General features: G+C 37.8%; 1 pseudogene; it reads right to left on the bottom strand.

The window, feature by feature from the left end:
* Nucleotides 1-390: 390 nt before the first annotated feature.
* Nucleotides 391-17582, bottom strand: part of LOC124975790 (zinc finger and SCAN domain-containing protein 26-like) — a 42418-nt pseudogene continuing 25226 nt past the window's right edge.

The raw sequence follows: 17582 nt of genomic DNA, 5'->3' as shown, positions 1-17582 counted from the left end.
CTCCATCCTGTTTCTCTCATGGAACCAGAAGCTCCTACTGGTCCCCCTTTGATCTGTACCACTATAAATAAACAAAGCAGAGGCTCCAGGTTTTGTTAGAACCAGATCTTAGCATGGCTCAACTGGCCATGCCCCTGGTTCAAAAGAGATAATTGTCTCCTGTGTTTTTTTCTATTAAATAAGTTTCTTAGAGATTAATTTATAGCCAGTCAATCTCTCCGGCCGGAACCCTTTTCCTCATCCATGGGACGTGTGATGAAACATGAGGTATATCTTGGAGATACACAATCATTCATTTAACACCTTATAAATGCTCAAAAGTCTTGTAGTGAAGAATGTTGTTTAACTCTGATCTCACTGTACTGTCTAGGGTGAAATTATTGAGGTCCAAAATGGATTTCAAGGAAAGCAAAGGATAGGGAATGGAGGCAAACACTTCCAACTCAGCCCTTAGGAATTCTGATGTTGGCCAGAATAACTTTTCCTAAAGTGCTGTTTGCTTGTCAATGTATACTTTCTGATGTTCTACAAGGACAACACCTCATCTAACCAGTTTTCCTTTGTGGTGATGTCTCTGATGCTGAAAGAGACCTGACTTCTGTCTGAAGGCTTCTCACATTCATTACACTCATAGGGCTTTTCTTCATTGTGGATTCTTACATGCTGAATGAGGTGTGAGTTAAGTCAGAATGCTTTCTGGCATACATTACACTTGAAAGGTTTTTCACCAGTGTGAATCCTGTGATGTCGAATAAGGTCTGAGGTCAAACTGAAGGCTTTCCCACACTCATTACACTGATGGTTTTTGGAGTGACTGTGGATTCTCTGATGGTGGGTGAGGAGCAAGGCCTGACTAAATGTTTTTCCACACTCTTTGCACTCACAAGTTTCCTCCTGACTGAATTCTCTGGTGTCGATTAAGGTGAGAGCTGCACCTAAAGTTCTTTCCACAATGGATATACAGATAAGGTTTCTCTCCAGTATGGATTCTGAGATGTTCCAAAAGGCCTGCATTCTGGCTAAAGACTTTTCCACACTCTTTGCACTGATAAGCCTTCTCACCAAGATGGATTTTCTGATGTCTGACAAGATGTGAACTCTTCTGAAAGACTTTTGCACATTCATGGCACTGATGACCTTTCTCTCTAGAAGAAATTTTCTGATGTCCAGTAAGAGTAGAACTCTGACACACTTTGGATTCACCAAGTTTTTCTCCCATGTGTACACTTTCATGTTCAATCAGGTCTGAATGCTGGATAAATGTCCCCCTACATTTTGAGCATTTATAGTCAATCTTCTCCATGGCCTTGGCCTGCTCCCTTCCCAAATCAGAGTCTTCACAAGGAGCTTCTATAGGTTTGGATATTTTCCTAGATGATTCCACTCTTCCACAAGAGTCTGTCACTAAAACAAGATTCCCATTCTCAATCCTTGTCTCTTCACCTTTCTCTTTCTCAGGTTTTTGAACTTCACACTTGGGCAGGACCTGCTGCTCTTGCACTCTTCAGAGGGGCTGTTTCTTCCACAAGCATTTTTCATTTCTTTGCCTGGTTTGGGTCTTACAGATAATTAAGTACATGTAGAGATAATCAGGTACATGTAGGTTTAGGAAATTTGTTCCAAAATACATTTCAAAGGTAGAAAAGAGAACAAAAAGAAACCCCGAAGTGGCAAAGAGAATGGGAGGGGAATCTGGAGCATATTCAGTTTCCTCCCAGTGGGTATTAAGAAAGGCTGAGGATAAGACCTACAGAAATGAATACACAGACAGGAAAGAAGCTGAACTGTGCTCAAGTCCAGCTGTCTGGTGAGAGGCTTAATTCTTGCTTTCTTGCAAAAGAGCACATTCGACTTTTACCTCCTCTTGTCCTGTTTCTCCATATTCCTGCCACAAATCATCTAATACAACAACCAGGTCCTCTCCACTCTCTGGGTGATGGTCCTGTACTCAGGTCTGAGACTCCTTGAACAGGATTGCTTAGAGCACCCGCAGCTCCAGGATCTGTTCTTGCTGTAGGTCTCAGGCTCAGCCACTGTCAGGTTTTGCAGAGTTGGCACAAAGTCTCTCAAGGTTCTGTGATTTCTTCACTGCACAACTCCCTGGGTTATTTGCACAATGGTTTCTGCTGAAAGCCTTTCCTGTTTCCTTGTAGCTTTAATCCCAATGTGGTCACCACCTCGAACTTCAGATTGCTTTTTTTTGGAAAACTTCCTTCTAATTGTATCCTCAGGAGTATTCAGGCCGAGGACACGCAGGGGCAGCCAAAATCTCTGGAACACGTCATTAGGCTTTTCACAGTGTCAGCTCTCTCTCTCCCACGTGCTTTCGTCTCCACTCTCTCTGGCTGCCTTCTGATTTTCCCTTAAGGGAAGCCAGTTTTCAAGGAAATCTGAGGAATCTGGTCCTATTTCAAAATGACTCCTTTCCTCTGCAAGAAGGAGAGTAAAATTTTGCATAGGACTTCACTGTGGTAACCTGGTAGAGTTCTTGAAGATAAAATTCATAAAAGTGTGTCCCAACAAGATTGGGCCTCCTAGAGTTTTTAACACTCATCCTATTCTACACTAAGCATCCAGCAATTCATTGACAACAGTTTCAAGTGTTTTTATCACACTGGATCTCACTGTGAGAAGTTTGTTTCCAGGTTTCGGCTCTATTTATACCTAATCTACTTATCTGTCTCTTGCAGCAGTTTGCCCTGTTGCTTTAGTGCCCTGATGGATCTAAGAATTGTTTATTTTTCAAATTGCTCATTTTTTTTCTTGAGAAGAGGATGGGAATTGTTATGGTTTAGATATGGGGTGTCCCCCTAAAGCTCATGTGTGAGAAGATGCAAGAATGTTCAGAGGTGAAAGGATTAGATTATGAGAGGTATAATCTAATAATTGTATTAATCCACTGATATGAGTTAATGGGTGGTAATTATAAAAAGGTAGGGTGCTAGAAGAAATAGGTCACTAGGGATGAGCTTTTCAGGTTTATATTTTGTTCCTGGTACTTGGTGCACTCTCTCTCCCCCTACCCCTCTCTGCTTCCTGGTTTCTTTCCTCTGCTATGCCCTTCTGCCTCTGCCTCACCTTGGACCTAGAGCTATGTAATTGGCCAACCATGGACTAAACCTCTGAAATCACAAGCCAAAATTAGCTTTTCCTCTTCTAAGTTGTTTTTGTCAGGTACATTGGTAGCAAAGATGTAAAACTGACTTAAACAGAAATGACTTCTGTTATAGTTTGTCTTAAATATCCTCCAAAGGCCATGTGCTAAATGTTCTGTTGCCACCTGCACCACTATTGGGAGGATGGAACCTATAGGAGGTGGGGCCTAGTGGGAGGAAGTTAGGTCATTGGGGGCCAGTTGGTGAAGAGAATACTGGAACCCTGGCCCCTTCCTCTCTATTCCTTTGCTTTTTGGCTACCATGAGGTGAGGAGCAGCTGCCACTCATTCACCATAATGATGTTCTGCCTCACCATGGGCCCAAAAGCAATGGAGTCAACCAACTCTAGAATGAAACCTCTGAAACCATGAGCCAAAATAAATCTTTTCCACTTAGGTTGAATTTCTCAATATTTGGACATAGAAACAGACAAATGACTGAAACTACTTCTAACATCCTTATGTTTTGGAATAGAACAGGGAACTTCAAATAATTTTTGTATTTCACTTTCCTCATCTACAAAATTAGAATAATCATAATATCTACATAACAGGATGATGTAAGATTTAAATAAGTGATATATAGTGATTGGGATGGAGCTTGGCATGTAGTAAATTCACAGCATTATTATTGTTAAGGGGCATGAGAGCAGGGGCCAGGTCTGTTCTATCCTTGGCTGCTTCCAGGTGTATGGCACATAGTGGGCCTTAAATTATTTTTAACTAATAAATGATCTTGAAGTCATTAATGATCTCTACCTATCACAAGCAAGGTGGGGAAGCATAATTAATAGGGAGAGAAGGCATGGTTTCTATATCCACTCATTAGGGATAAAAGACTGATAAGTGACCAAAGAGACTCATATAATAATGCCATTTTACCATTTTGTATTTTCATAAATTCAATAGAATATATAATACAGGTCTGATAAGGGCTCTACCTTTAAGCTATAACCCCAACCCTTTTTATTTTGAGACAGAGTCTCTCTAAGTTGTTCAGGTTAGCCTTGAACTTAATGATCCTCCTGCCTCAACCTCCCAAGTATCTGGGATTACAGGTGTGTGCCACCACACCCAGCCTGTGGTTTAGTCTACTCATCTTTTTTAAAGATTCATATGTACACTTTTATTTTATTTTCAACAAATGTTTCAAGGAACCTAATGGGAAAAGTATAGTCTTTTCGACAAATGGTGTTAGAATAACTATATATTCATATGGGAACAAATTAATCTTGTTCTTTATCATATTAATCATAAAGATTAATGTGCAATGGATGATTGATCTGAACATAAAAGCTAAAACTAAAAAGCTTCTAGAAGAAAACAGGAGACTATTTTCATGACTTAAGGGAAGACAAAAATAAAAAATCATAAATTAGACAATCAAAATTAAAACTTCTGCTCGAAACATCATTAAGAAAATTTATAAGCAAACCACAGAGCATAATCAAAAGTTTGCAAAATGTATCTAGCAAAGTAATGGTATCTAGGATATACTAAGAACTCCTAAACCTCCAACCAGGGATACAGTTCAGTGGTAGTCTACTTGTCTTGTTGAGTACTTCATGTCAACTCTAAAATAGAGACAATCACATCCTTACATGTATGTTCTGTCAGTCTAGGAAATTATGAACATGACAGGGAACACATTCAGAATTCCTTATCTAAATGACTTTCACCTTGTCAGCAAGAAAACTTATTGTATGGAAAATTGTATCTCACCATTTCAATACCAATGATATATTTTTGGCATTACTCCATCTAGTGGCTAAAATTAGAAGTAGTCTCAGTTCTTTTCCTTTCTTGTCCCTCTTTTGTCTTAGTTTTTTTTATGTCACATAATCATCGCCAGTGCTTCCACCTTCCATAAATGGAAAGAATTGTCTAAAGTTGTAGATCTTTCATTTTACAATTTTTGACCTTTCCATGACAGGCATAAACAAAATTTATCTTTTTTTTTTCTTAAATAATAGAAGTTGTTTCTGTCAAATTTCCTTTAACCTTCCTATCCTTGATTGGTATTAGAAAGATAAACAAGAAAAAAAAAAAAAGAATTAGGATTTATTTAGCATCTCATTCCAACCTCTTAATCATACTGTTATATGTTCTAGGAAATATTTAGGGTAGTTTACAAAGTGTTATAAACTTCAGAAAGATTTTATGCAGCAGATAATATAGAAAAGTAGAAAGAGAACCAAGGGTGTAACATGGGGGTTAAGACACAGGTAATTGATGAAGATGGATGCACTTTTTTTTTTTTTTTTTTTTTACGTTTACATAGGGTAATGATGTTTATTTTATTTTTCCCCTCCCCCCCACCCCTCCCACCCCTCCCACCCCTCTTTTCCCTCTACACAGTCCTTCTTTCCTTCATTCTTACCGCTCTCCTTAGCCTAACTCTAAACCTAACCCTAAACCTAATGCTAGCCCGTCCCACCCCCCATTATATGTCCTCATCCGCTTATTAGCGAGATCATTCGTCCTTTACTTTTTTGAGATTGGCTTATCTCACTTAGCATGATATTCTCCAATTTCGACCATTTGCCTACAAATGCCATAATTTTATCATTCTTCATTGCGGAGTAATATTCCATTGTATAAATATGCCACAGTTTCTTTATCCATTCATCAACTGAAGGGCATCTAGGTTGGTTCCACAATCTGGCTATGGTGAATTGAGCAGCAATGAACATTGATGTGGCTGTATCTCTGTAGTATGCTGATTTTAAGTCCTTTGGGTATAGACCAAGGAGTGGGATAGCTGGGTCAAATGGTGTTTCCATTCCAAGCTTTCTGAGGAATCTCCACACTGCTTTCCAGAGTGGCTGCACTAATTTGCAACCCCACCAGCAATGTATGAGTGTTCCTTTTTCACCACATCCTCGCCAACACCTATTGTTGCTTGTATTCTTGATAATCGCCATTCTAATTGGGGTGAGATGAAATCTTAGGGTAGTTTTGATTTGCATTTCCCTTATTGCTAGGGATGTTGAACATTTTTTCATATATCTGGTGATTACTTGTACATCTTCTTCTGTGAAGTGTCTGTTCATTTCCTTAGCCCATTTGTTGATTGGATTATTTGTATTCTTCGTGTAGAGTTTTTTGAGTTCTTTATAGATTCTGGAAATTAGCGCTCTATCTGAAGTATGAGTGGGAAAGATATACTCCCACTCTGTAGGCTCTCTCTTCACATTTCTGATAGTTTCCTTTGCTGAGAGAAAGCTTTTTAGTTTGAATCTATCCCAGTTATTGATTCTTGCTTTTATTTCTTGTGCTATGGGAGTCCTGTTAAGGAAATCTGATCCTAAGCCAACAAGTTGAAGATTTGGACCTACTTTTTCTTCTATAAGATGCAGGGTCTCTGGTCTGATTCCGAGGTCCTTGATCCATTTTGAGTTGAGTTTTGTGTAGGGAGAGAGATAGGGGTTTAATTTCATTCTATTGCATATAGTTTTCCAGTTTTCCCAGCACCATTTGTTGAAGAGGCTATCTTTTCTCCATTGCATATTGTTGGAACCTTTGTCTAGTATGAGAAAATTGTATTTATTTGGGTTTGTGTCCATGTCCTCTATTCTGTACCATGGACCTACCTGTCTATTTTGGTACCAATACCATGCCGTTTTTGTTACTATTGCTTTGTAGTAGAGTTGAAGATCTGGTATTGCAATACCCCCTGCTTCGCTCTTGCTACTGAGGATTGCTTTAGCTATTCTAGGTTTTTTATTCTTCCAGATGAATTTCATAATTGCTTGCTGTATTTCTGCAAGGTACATCATTGGGATTTTCATTGGAATTGCATTGAATCTGTATAGCACTTTAGGTAGTATAGCCATTTTGACAATATTAATTCTGCCTATACAGGAACATGGGAGATCTTTCCATTTTCTAAGGTTTTCTTTAATCTCTTTCTTTAGTGTTCTGTAGTTCTCATTGTAGAGGTCTTTCACCTCTTTTGTGAGATTGATTCCCAAGTATTTTATTTTTTTCGATGCTATTGTGAATGGGGTAGTTTTCCTAATTTCTCTTTCTGAAGATTCATCACTTATGTATAAAAATGCATTGGATTTATGAGCATTGATCTTGTAACCTGCTACTTTACTGAATTCACTTATGAGTTCTAAAAGTTTTCTGGTGGAATTTCCAGGTTCCTCTAAATATATAATCATGTCATCAGCGAACAGGGATAGTTTGAGTTCTTCTTTTCCTATTCGTATCCCTTTAATTTCTTTGGTTTGTCTGATTGCTCTGGCTAGAGTCTCAAGGACGATGTTGAATAGAAGCGGTGAAAGAGGGCATCCCTGCCTTGTTCCAGTTTTTAGGGGGAATGCTTTCAGTTTTTCACCATTTAGAATGATATTAGCCATGGGCTTAGTGTAGATGGCCTTTATAATGTTTAGGAATGTTCCCACTACCCCAATTTTTTCTAGTGTTTTGAGCATGAAGGGATGCTGTATTTTATCAAATGCTTTTTCTGCATCTATTGAAATAATCATGTGATTCTTAACTTTAAGTCTGTTGATATGGTGAATGACATTTATTGATTTCCGAATGTTGAACCAACCTTGCATCCCTGGGATAAAACCCACTTGATCGTGGTGCACTATCTTTTTAATACATATTTGTATGCGATTTGCTAAAATTTTGTTGAGAATTTTTGCGTCAATGTTCATTAAGGATATTGGTCTGAAATTTTCTTTCCTCGATGTGTCTTTGTCTGGTTTAGGTATCAGGGTGATATTGGCTTCATAGAACGAGTTTGGTAGGGTTCCCTCCTCTTCTATTTCATGGTGGATGCACTTTTGATACAGGCCACAAACTCAAGTGTCCAGTAGGAACTCCTGAAAGGGAAGTAGTCATGAACTTCATAATTGTCCATCAGAAAAAAAAAATTATTTGAAGCACAACCATTAAAAGTGTTTCTGAGAAACTGACATGAAATGTCTGCCCAAGATAAACATAAAGATCATCAAATGTAGTTTGATGTATCACAGTTTTATCAGCACTTAACATCTACACAGACCACCAGCCTGTCTTTTATGACACCTCTCACCATCACCATTGGTATCACATGAGAATGAAATTCAGTTCATAAAATTTGGTTGGAAGTCATGTTGATAAAACTCAGTATCACGTCTTCTGACTGTCTTCCTACTTTATAGTAAGTAGAAAAATTATCCAGGTTATAGTTTTAAGATTTCCTGACCTGACAATTGCTTTTCTCTACAGTTGCTCATGATTTTGCATGTCAGTGAGCCGAGTGACTAATGATGGCCTAGGGTTTTTTGAATTCCCTGTCCAATATGCACTTCTCTGTCCCACCCCAATCTAGACCCTAGTCTACTGCATCCCTATTGCATTGACTTTCTGATGGATTTCTCAAACTGTCTAATGTTCCCACTAATTAACCTTACACTATTTCCCTGTGTCATGTCACTCCCTGTTTGTGATACTTATGTGGTTTCACTATTGCTTGAATAATGGAACTCATAAAATTCTCACCTTAATCTTTAAGACCTATCATAGACTAACCATTACAAACCAATCACATCTCCTTGAGCAAACCTTTAAGTCATCTGTTACTTCATGCCATTGTTGATTTTTTTTTCAGTATCCCAGTTTTATTTACCATCTCTTAAACCATTATGGTCTACAGAAAGTCTGTCATACCATAAATACCAGCTCCTCCTTGGTATCTTCTGGATCTTGCTTCATCCATCCTCTGCATTCTTGTGCAGTTTGCACCTCTCAAGTGTTTGCTGTTATCCCAGTTTACCTCTCATCTCATGTCAGTGGCCCTGCCCATGCTCAGTGCACACCAGCCACTTCCCTTCAGCCCCTAGGACCACCACATTCTTTCTAGCTTTGTGACTCTTGGCCCCCCTTTCCCAACTGCCGTAATGCTCAGACCTTGATTACTTGAGGTGGGAGCTGTCTCAGTTCTCAAAATACCTCTCAGAGAGGCCTCTCTTAATAAAGCTCATATAAGCAGGTAGCCCTCTTCATTCACTTATCCTTTATGAACTTTCCCCCATTAAATATGTATAACAAAATACCCAAATGTATAAATGCCAAAATGTATAAATGCATTCTATTGTCATGTACAACTAATTAGAACAAATAAAAATTTAAAATTAAAAAAAAGAAATGCCCTATGTTTTCCTATATTATCTCTTTTCCTCCTCAACTTGGTGAATTATCAAAAGGTAAACTTGTGAAAAAGTTTTGTGTGGTGAATGACAACAGATAGCATGCATGCTATATATTGACATTACTTTTATTAAATATCACGACTCCTCTGTGCCTAGTATCATAAGGCAAGTACAAGATGATTGACAAAGATGATTGTTGAATTCAGTTGAGTTTTGTCTTATTCCTCTTCATGGCTTTAAAGACTTTCAAGAGCAGCGATAGTAATTTTTATCCCTTCTATGTAACACTATTTTCAGATAATATTACACATTATAGTGATTATCATTTTTATTAAATCAATGAATAGAGCACTGAGTTATGTCAAATGCCTAACTTTTATTTCTTTCAGAAAACTAGTACATTAAACACATATATTGGAATCGTCATATTTTAGGATAGATTCTTACAATGAGTCATAATACCACCTGTGTAAAATTAAAATTATGCATCTGAATTAGAAAGGATGCATAAATAATAGTCATTCTTATAAAATATTGTATATATTTTAGGCAATAACTTTTTAATATTCTTAAACCTACCATTTTAATTTTTTCAAAAAGGAACATGTTGTCATTCTAATGTCTCTGTTTTATAATTATTGGTTATGTATATCATACCTGCAAAAGTGCCCTCACAAAACAACAATGACATTATTTTGTTGATTTGGTTATCACAAGTTGCAAATTTAAACATCAGTATAGTTAATGGCTTAATAAAATGATAAAGCAAGAAGGCTATTGGCTTGAGCAAATCATTGAAGTAGTTTTAATTTGTGACTTTATGATAGACAAGTTTTGATCCACAAAAATAACTTGTCTCTTTTCAATCAGTTTCCTTCTCTCCTATTCTTAGGTTTATAAAGAAGACTACATATTTGAGAGGATCATTTATATTGCCTGACACACAATAAGTTTATAAAGTAGTTTTTAATAAATTGTTAAGAAAACTTCAAAATAGGAAAACAAATTATTTCCTAATAATTTCTTCAACAATCAGAAACTAGTGAATTTATGTGGCTCAAGAAATAAGTCAATACTATGTATGGTGATTTCGTGTCTGAAGACATAGTAATTGTTTAGTTGGATCTTTTCCTTCAAACCTTATCTCTAGCTATATTCATTTAGCATAATGATTCATTTTAAAACAAATAATTAGAGTATCAGATGAAGAGTCATCAGCACCTCCATTTTTAAGTGGAATGCTTTGTGAGTCCATCCAATCCATATGTACCAATGATTTTTTTTTTTATCTTTATAGACTGCATTTTGGATCCATTGTACACAAATGGGGTACGACTTTTCATTTCTGTGGCTGTACAGGATGTAGATTCACACCATTTGTGTAGTAATGCATGTACATAGGGTAACCAATGATTTGATCTGCAAACTGCAACATTCATTTTTCCTTAAAAATAGCTCTTTATGAAGTGATCAGTTATTCAGAGTGGTCTGCAAATATCAGATGTGTGGTTCAAACTCCAGTTAAATGAAGTGAACAATTTTTAGTCACTTGCCCAGGAGTTGAAACAAGAAGATGTTAAATATTGATAGGATTATCCAAGGGTGCTGGCTGCAGAGGGCCTGGACTGTCTCTTGGAGCAAATAAACAATAATTTTCTACAGTATTTAAACCTGTCCAGCCTTTCTCAGCCAGCTTCTCTCTTTCCTCTTCACGTGATTATGTACTACTCATTTCCAGCCACATTTTGATTGTCCTGATGTTAAATTATAATAAGTATTTTAGAGATGTTTCCCTTTCTTTCAACCACAAGTTTAGATTATGTGAGTCATTGCATTTATACCAGCTTTTGCTCCTTAGTTTGCTTATCCCATCTCAATAGGCCACCACAATGTTTGCTTTTGATCATTAAGCATTTTGAATGTCATGTTCAGCATTGTGACAGAAAAGCATTTAAGCAGTAGAATATATAAACCAGTCAAGTAATTTCATCTGAAATCAAAAGTCTAACTTTCAAGAGGCTTGATATTGAGAGCCAATGGATTCTATGAGGATCCCAGAACCCAGAGTTTGATTTCCTGTTTAAATACTTCATTGATTGTTAATAAAATCATATCTGCTGTGAGAGTTTTCTAACCAAGTGTCTTGTTTGTTTATTTTATTATTTTGAAGTGTATATGTAATTCTTCATGACTAGGTTACAATTTTACAGCTGGGAGTGATCTTTGAATTCACCCCTCTAATCCAAACTCTTCAAACTAAAAATAAGGAAACCAAAGCTCTGGGAGGTTAGCAAGGGACAAACCCTGGGGCCCTGAGATTGTTAGTGATAATGTGGTATGTTTTTTCCAAGATGGGATTCCTAAGCTTGCCTGATAACATTTAAATCTGTTTCATAAGCACTGGGTTCATCATTTCCAAACCGTATGGAGTGGAGAGGAAATGTGCTATTAAAGAAGTTAGAAGTTTTTTTTTTTTCATTAAAGAACAGTTTTAATTTTCTTTTTAAAAGAAATTTACTTTTTGCTTTTAACCTTTGCTTGGTCATAAATCCCCTTTGAGAACTTGCTGAAGACTTTGGACTTTTTTGATGGAAAAGCTTGCAGACACACAGAAATTCACAATTTCATAGAATCCATAAACTCTTGAAACTTCTAAAGTTGTTTATGTGTTTATTCATAAATGTTTATTAGTGGTTGTCTAATCATATTTCTACATTTGAATCACTTTAGATATTCACTACCATTTGAAGTAATGTGATGGTTATTTGATAAATGGCCATTATCACTTCTAAGAAGACTATAACATTATTATTAAGTAAAATGATAGACTTAACATATGAGTAAAATGAATGACTCTGCCCAAAATTGTATTGATTCCTATGATCACACTGTGAGAAACATTCCATTATTGCCTATCAATTTTAACTCACTCATGTAAGTGTTTTGTTTGACAAGATGGATACTTTATAGATAACACAGAATAAACATTCTAGAGATTCCTGAACATGTCCAAAAGATATTAATAGCAAATGTCATTGGTCAACAGGTAGAAACAGGACATTATAACAAATATGTGGTGTCTAATATTCAAAGGCTAAAATAATATTGTTGCTAGATGGTGAGGAGACTTCTTTGGGGCTGGAAAATTGTCCTGAATCTTTTCATCATGAGAGTGATTCGTATTGAGCAAAGATTTGTGATTTAAGTCTCAACTGTAGTACTGTAGTGCAGCTGTGGGAAACACATTCACACTTAAAGACATGAAGAGAAGCAGTAAGTTAAAGGACTCTGATTAGTGACTTCTTATTCAACCTGCTGTAATGCTTGTCCCTCTAAGATACCATTGACAACAGGAAAACTAGCATGAATGTGCTCATGCACACACACATCTACACACATACAAGCAGAACAGAATTTCTACTACTTGAGAAGTCAACTAAATTCATTTTAAAATATATTACTTGTATTCCATTTGTGTATAATCAAAAATGCATTCTACTGTCATGTAAAACTAAATAGGACAAATAAAAATTCAGGGTGAGCCCACCAAAACATAGCAAGACTACCTGAAATAAGATAGGCAAATGTTTCATCTCTCTTTCAAAGAATCTTCTCAGTTCCTCTCTTCCTACACCCAAACAGAGACTAGCTCTGGAGGGAAGCAGGCAAGAATAAGAATGCAGGTTGGTGCATTGTTGCCTCAGGGGAGGAAAAGATGGCTGAAGGAAAAGGTCAAAAGATGTACCCGTTGAGAATTGTGGTTTCAAGTACTTGGTCTACTCAAGCCCCAGGCAGTGCAGCAGGAGAGCCAGGGTCATGCCAGCTGAGTGATGCTAAGGAAAAGAAACCCTTCCAGACTTTGGAACTGGTTGAGAAGTTGTCACATCTGCCCACTTTCTCTCAATAAATAGGAACAGCTTATTTTACCAGAATCGACACAAGTAGAGTGAGTCAAGCATGAAGAAGGCAGGCTCTTGAAATGAGAGATCTTCTGTCATTCTAGTACAAATGAGAAAAACCAGTGATATGTAATAAAATATTACAGAGCCAGAGAACAGGACTGTCAGGATCTTACAGAATCTGGGTGAAAGCAGACCTCTGAACACCCCAGGACCAGGAAAATTTTTTGGACAATGGTTGAACAATATAGAAGAATATAAGATCCAATCCATATGTAAAAGAAGCAGAAAATGTAAGAACAGAGTGATTTGAAATAAACGAATACAAGAGTACACTAAAAGGGAGACTAAGTGAAAGAAGCAAGGGAGACAAGGACCTAAAGATCCACTATGGGATTAAAATTTATATTGCACATAGGAATATAAAAATGAGACACCAGAAAAATCAGTGATGTGGAGAAACAACTTTCCCTCTTTCATAAAAAAAATAAAATAAAATGATTGAAAATGTTGTAAGAAATTATTGGGGGAGGCAGAGGGTAGGAGAATAATCTGGGTGCTGAGCATCCTTGAGGAAAATACTCTCCCAAATTATAAACAATACTCAAAGACACTTTTTTTAAACTTTTAAACATTTTTATTGATTTTCCTCCAAAATGCATTACCCTGTATCATAATGCACAGGGAGAAAGTTAACCTTAAAGTAGACATTAAAACATCATTTTCTATATCAATTAGTAGACTAAGTTTCAATGCATTGAACTTCCCTCATATACTATTGAAAAGAAAGTAATTGCACTTGGCTCCACCATATACTATAAGGTTCCTTCAGTAGTGTGTGTGGGAAATATGAAGCATATCATTTCAAACAGTACTTGGAGCAAGAAGGACCTCACCAAATGCTGAGCAGATACCAGCACCATGATCATGGAAATCCAGAACTCTGAGCTAACAAAGCTCTTTTCTTTATAAGTCACCTAATCTGTGATATTTAGTTATAGTAACAGAAAATGAACTCAGACAAAATTCTTTCCCAAACAGTTTTATTAAAATGGTACTACCCAGCTTAAAGTTCCATCTGTAACTGATTCAAGGACTTTGTGAAATTCAAAGACACTTTTGAGGGAAATTTCTGACGTGATTAAAACAGGCTAATGGCTTCCTTGTATGTTGACCTATGAAAAAGCATTGTGGGGTCCAGGCAAGGGTGATTTATATTTTTCGAACATAGTATGAGGGAAGTTCAACTCCAGTTGTCACAAGAAAGTATCATAATCCTGTCTGTGTCATAGTTCCATATGGACAAATATGAACACTGCTGTTGACACACACACACACACACACACACACACACACACACACTGCATTATTTTGCTCAAGAACAAACCACAGTAAGGCAAAGGCAACACTCAACCCCAGGTTGTCTGTTCCTTCCTTTCTGCAGTCACTGCCTGGGAGGTGTTTGGGGTTTTTGGGCTGCTTTCCTTCAAAAAAGACTAACTGATTCTCTCTCTGTGTGTGTGTGTGTGTGTGTGTGTGTGTGTGTGTGTAAGGGAAGGGGCTGCTTTCTACAACTGTGGTCAAACACAATTCACATTGGATTTGGGGGAAAAATTGAGTGGACCGTGGAGTAAGTTTAGGAGCTCAGTCTCTAGAAGCAGAAAACTTGGATTTCAATCTTAGTGCCACCAGTGTCTGCCTTTCTGATCATGGAAAAGTAAATTCTCTGACCTTAGTTTCTTCATGTGCCAAGTTGTCATAATGATTATACTTGTTCCACTGAGTTGTAAGAGTTAAAGGAGTTAATGCACATTAAACACTTAATAAACACTAGTGGTTATTGTTATTTTTTAATACTCATCTGTATGTTGTTTTTATGATGCTCAAGACAGTCAAGGCTTCAGTCACTGGAACCCTGTGTGGGTAGAACTGCCACAGAGCTATGCTGGTCATGTAAGCAACACACAGAGTAAGGGACATGCTAGGCACAGACACTGCCACTTGGTGTGATTTGAAGCCATAACACCTAGCTATCTCCCAAGATCCTCATCTAAAAGCCTGAAACTGATTTTTGAAATCCCAACCACCATTTTGCTATGTTAAAGTTCCATCATACCATCCAAGTCCCGGAGCCAGTGCGACAAGCTCCGGCCCACAAGAAGCTTCAGGGACCAGGACAGGGTAGCCAGGGACTTCCCCAAGCAGCCCGGCCTGCTCCAGTGGGAGGCACCTTTCAAGGCTAGCTTCTTGGAGCAGACCGCCCAGGGAGAGCCTTTCTACACAGAGCCAGCCACAAGTCTCCGAGCCAACAGAGAGCTCCGACCTGCAAGCAGCCTCTGGGATCAGGGCAGGGCAGCAAGAGACTTCTCCAGGTGACCCTGCACCCTCCAGCCACAGGCTCTTTCCACGGGGTGATCCAAGATGGCGGACTAGAGGGTGACTGCATCTCCAGTCACTCCAGAACCCAGGATTCAAAAGGGGAGGCATTGAGAGACTTGGACTAAAATAGAGCCACGGGGTGAGTCTCCTCCACCGGGTGAAACTTGGCATGGGTGGCAGGCATGGATAGGGATGACTTATCAGAGCAAGACAGGGCAGCTAGAGTCTTCCCCAGGTAGCCTGCACACTCCAGCAGTGGGCTTCTCCCACACGGCCAGCTTCTTGAAGCAGGCCTCCCAAGTGAGAACCTTTCCACACAGAGCCAGCTCCAAGCCCTGGAACCAGTAGCGGACTAGGGGCAGCTTTCTTTGAAAGCACTGCATTATCAAGTTACTCCAAGACTTCAGGCTACTGAAGCCTGGGAGGTGATACACTGGAAATCTACAGGGACACTATAAGCCAACAGAGGAAATCTGCTATATCTCAGAGTCCCAGTGACATCTGGCCAATATGAGAAAACAAGGGAAGAAAAAGTTCCAAACAAACCTAGATACTATATCAATAAAATCCAATGACAGCACAGCAGATGAAATGTCAGAAAGGGAGTTCAGAATGTACATAATTAAAACAATCAGGGAAGCAAATGAGGAGATGAAAGAGCAAATGCAGGCATTGAAGGAGGAGATGAAACAGCAAATGCAGGCATTAAATGATCGCACCAATCAACAGTTAAAAGAGCAAATACAGGAGGCAAGAGATCATTTCAATAAAGAGTTAGAGATAGAAAAAAAAAACAAACAGAAATTCTTGAAATGAAGGAAACAATAAACCAAGTTAAAAACTCCATAGAAAGCATAACCAATAGGATAAAACACCTGGAAGACAGAACCTCAGACATTGAAGACAAAATATGTAATCTTTAAAACAAAGTTGACCAAACGAGAAGATGGTGAGAAATCATGAACAGAATCTACAAGAATTATGGGATATCATGAAAAGGCCAAATTTAAGAATTATTGGGATTGAGGAAGGCTTAGAGAAACAAGTCAAAGGAATGAACAATCTATTCAATGAAATAATATCAGAAAATTTCCCAAATCAGAAAATGAAATGGAAAACCAAGTACAAGAGGCTTATAGGACTCCAAATATACAAAATTGAAATAGACCCACACCAAGGCACATTATTACGAAAATACCTAACATACAAATTAAAGACAGAATTTTAAAGGCCACGAGAGAAAAGAATCAAAATTACATTCAAGGGGAAACCAATAAGAATATTAGCAGATTTTTCAATCCAGACCCTAAAAGCTAGAAGGACCTGGAACAACATTTACCAAGCCCTGAAAGAAAACGGATTCCAGCCAAGAATCTTATACCTAGCAAAACTTACTTTCAGATTTGACAATGAAATAAGATCCTTCCATGATAAACAAAAGCTAAAGGAATTTACAAAAAGAAAAATGGCATTACAGAACATTCTCAGCAAAATATTCCATGAGGAAGAGATGAAAAACAATGATGCAAATCAGCAACGGGAGGAACTAGCCTCAAGGAATAACCAAATAAAGGAGAAACCAAATCATGTCAAAAAACAAAAATGAGTCAAATGACTGGGAATACAAATCATATCACAATAATAACCCTGAATTTTAATGGCCTGAACTCATCAATCAAAAGGCACAGACTGGCAGATTGGATTAAAAAGAAAAATCCAACAATATGCTGCCTGTAAGAGACTCATCTCATACAAAGAGATACCCAAAGACTAAAGGTGAAAGGATGGGAAAAAACATACCATGCACATGGACACAAGGAAAAAGCTGGAGTATCCATCCTCATTTCAGATAATGTGGACTTCAAGCCAAAACTAGTCAGAAGGGATAAAGAAGGACATTACATACTGCTTAAGGGAAGCATAAATCAGCAAGACATAACAATCATAAATATCTATGCCCCAAACAGTGGCTCATCCATGTACGTCAAACAAATCCT

Source organism: Sciurus carolinensis, unplaced genomic scaffold (assembly GCF_902686445.1).
Source record: "Sciurus carolinensis unplaced genomic scaffold, mSciCar1.2, whole genome shotgun sequence".
NCBI lineage: Eukaryota > Metazoa > Chordata > Mammalia > Rodentia > Sciuridae > Sciurus > Sciurus carolinensis.
The sequence above is the reverse complement of the archived record's forward strand: the minus strand, read 5'-3'. Positions and strand labels throughout refer to the sequence as shown.